The following is a 2,684-nucleotide window of genomic DNA, read 5'->3' on the forward strand; positions in this document are numbered from 1 at the left end:
AGATCATTTTTGGTAAGTTTATGTTAATTTTTATATTCTTAAAAATTATATATATATATCTATATATATAACATTTACAATTTTAATTTCAAATATTTATGTGTTTTTCAGGTGGGATGACAAACCGGTCAAGAAATATGTTACTTGGTCGTTCACCCGTAACCTAGGAGATAAGTACTTCACTAGGTGGGGTAAAGCGAGTCACGCACAGCGTCAGAAGATGTGGAATTACTTTGCGGTAATTATGTATTTCAATAATAATTTTCTTAAGTATAATAATTATCTTAAGTTTTATATAACTAATTTCACACTTGTTTTTGAAACAGACTCATGTAAGATCCATCGATCGCTGCTATGATCCTACGCCTGAGTGGCAGTTGAGGGTAATGAGGCGGATTACCACTCTTATTAATGGACTAAAATATAATAAGAAAAAGCCAAAGTGGGTGCCTGATACTTGGTGGGAGAACCTTAAGACTAGGCCACAAGATCCTACTTTTGCCAAACATTCGAAAATCAACACGACAAATAGGAAGTCGGGTGATAAAGATGGGAAAGCCTTGGGCACCCACACTCTTGGTCGGAAGAGTTGCTCCGATGCTTTTAAGGAATTGGTAAGTATTGCTTTTAAAAAGTGACATTAATCCTCCTTTAATTATCGTTCAAGTATTCTTATATCTAGTTTGGTATTGAAGATTATTGGGTTATTATTGGAGAATTGACAACTCTTCATCAATCAATCAAGTTTTCTTCTATTATTCTTTGCTTTCTATTTGATCATCCTAAGTTGGTATAATTCCTTTTATCCTTTGCTTAATTATTTTTTATTGCTTTATTCATCTATCATGTTTACATTTGTTAAGATGATTGACACCATTATTAACATGTTTTCCATGATCATAAGTGAGTTGTCTCTTAACTGGGGTTAATGGGGGATTAGGGGAGTTTATCATGGGGTAGATCTTTACTTAATAAGTTCATATGAATGCTTGCTTGTTGTAGTTTCAACTTATGTACATGTTATGCTTGATGAAATGCTTGATTGACAACCTACCATGAATCTCTTATCCTTTCAACAAGACTTGTAAGACATAAACTAACTCAAGGCTTGTTAGACCATGCATATAGTTGAATTTGAAGAATTAAGTCGACTTGTAGGTGTTGTAAAGTCATGACCGACCCAGCTCCGAGACCCAAAACTTCATAGGAATCATAGGATATAAACTAACTCGATTCCACTACAACAATAAATTACTTGCATCTATGAAATTGTTTATGTGATCTCATCATGATTCCTCTATGAACCCATGACATCCTAGTGCCTTTAATCAATTGTTTACAATCCCATTTGCTTACTTTGCTTTACTTTCATTTGTTAACATTTCTTTTGTTAAGTAGTTTAGATTGCAAACCTCAAACTCAACCTAAATTGTGACATCAAAGACATAGCTTTCTACAACCGATAAATCAATACAATGCTCGTCCGTTGGGACCCGAACTTTACTTACCACTCTACTAAGAGTAGTTTGTTGAGAATATAAATAGAGTTTGATTAGGGAGTAATAGACGATGTTACAACCTTAATCAAAATGGCACCATTGTCGGGGACGGTGTTCAATTGAATTGTTATCATTTGTTGTTTTTAGTTGTGTCTTTCTTAACCTTGGGAAGTCAAACTCCTCAAGGTAGTTTTAATTGTTTTCTAGTTATTTGATTTTTGTATATCTAGGAGATCACAAGGCGGTCTTTTGCCTATTGATCCCGATATTGAAAGAACTTTGACAAATATTTGAAGAACTGTTAGAGGGAGAACCCAATTCAAAACCAACCACAAAATAAACCTACAATGCCTAAATTTTCATCTAATTCCGTACCAACCGAGGAGAACCTACCTAATGGTACTCCAACACCACCCCACTTGACCGGTAATTTCATTGCCAAATCTGCATTCATACAATTAGTTGAAAGAAGTCAATTTGGAGGGATGCCTAGTGAGGATCCTCATCTTCACATGGAGACTTTTTGTGACTATTGTGATGCAATTTCCCAAATGGGGTTAAATCAAGACCAAATACGATGGGTATTGTTTCCTTTTTTTTATCGGAATCACAAAACAATGGTTGAAGAGCCTAGACAAAGCCACTCTTTGAATTGATTCATGGAAGAAGTTAGCACTTGCCTTTTACAAGAAGTTATACCCTCCGAAGAAGACCAACATTTTAAGAGCCCAAATCATCGGGTTCAAGCAAAGAGATGAAGAGTCTCTATATGAGGCATGGGAAAGATTCAAAGATACACGTCGCTCTTGTCCTCATCATGGACTAAGTGAATGGTTTCTAGTCAAACAATTTTGGAATGAGTTGTATGAAGATGCAAGGAATGTGCTCAACATGGGTTCTAATGGAAGATTCACCGAGGTAGATGATAACCAAACTTGGGCAAAGATAGAGAAGATGGCGGTTCACAACTCTGAATATAGTAGGCCAATAAAAGCTACTAGGGGAGGGAGACATGAAGTTGATTCCGTCACACAATTGAGTGCCGATTTGGGTGCCCAACTATGCTCCCACAATGACAAAATGAACTTGAAATTTGTGAAGTCCATAGCCAAGATGAATGAAGCCTCTCAATCGCCCAAGCAACAAGTGAATGCCACTAGTAGAAAAATGACATTAGGCAAGTAC

The 2,684-nt window shown here is 36.1% G+C and overlaps 1 non-coding gene across 1 annotated transcript; it reads right to left on the reverse strand.

Annotated features, from left to right (window-relative positions):
- Positions 1-2,216: 2,216 nt before the first annotated feature.
- On the reverse strand, positions 2,217-2,323 carry LOC141635824 (small nucleolar RNA R71). The gene has a single exon (XR_012540482.1). It is a non-coding gene; the product is annotated as a small nucleolar RNA R71 (small nucleolar RNA).
- Between the last annotated feature and the right edge of the window lie 361 nt (positions 2,324-2,684).

Source organism: Silene latifolia, chromosome Y (genome assembly GCF_048544455.1).
Source record: "Silene latifolia isolate original U9 population chromosome Y, ASM4854445v1, whole genome shotgun sequence".
In the NCBI taxonomy this organism is placed as follows: domain Eukaryota; kingdom Viridiplantae; phylum Streptophyta; class Magnoliopsida; order Caryophyllales; family Caryophyllaceae; genus Silene; species Silene latifolia.